Source organism: Sphaeroforma arctica, assembly GCF_001186125.1.
Source record: "Sphaeroforma arctica JP610 unplaced genomic scaffold supercont1.1719, whole genome shotgun sequence".
NCBI classification, from domain to species: Eukaryota; class Ichthyosporea; order Ichthyophonida; genus Sphaeroforma; species Sphaeroforma arctica.
The window spans coordinates 8,446-9,125 of record NW_014038839.1 but is presented as its reverse complement, the minus strand read 5'-3'; positions in this window follow the sequence as shown (position 1 = coordinate 9,125).

The window sequence follows — 680 nt, the reverse complement described above, 5'->3', positions numbered from 1 at the left end:
GTATGTATGTATTTATGTATGTATGTGTATGTATAAATGTATGTATGTACGTATGTATGTATGCGTATATATTTATATATATATATATATATATATGGATTGAACGTGCGGTGACAGAATGCACTCTATTCCGGAAACAAATCGTACATGATGTGTTTCCTGGAGAGTATGAGTCATGTACGACACACGAATAGATAAATACAGGGTACTATTATTATTTGTATGTATATCTATTTATGTATTCAGGATAAAAAAATTGCATACCATTACGTATTCATACATATGAAAAGCGTATATTTCCGAGCACACAGACGGGCATACATACACTTTCTTATATATATATATATATGTATATATATATATATTTATATATATATGCATTTATATCGCAAACACAGGCATATACGCACATTCTTATATATATATATATATGTATATATATATATTTATATATATATGCATTTATATCGCATACACAGGCATATACGCACATTCTTATATATAAATATATATATATCTATATATTGATGTACAAGTCCACATATATATTTCTATATATATATATATGGTTATGTTGAGTATGTGTGCGTGTACATGTATAGATGCTTTGTTATGCTCAGGGGTGTGTGTGCATATTTCGTTGCGTGCGTGTGTGCTTTTCCGCATACACGAGTAGACGT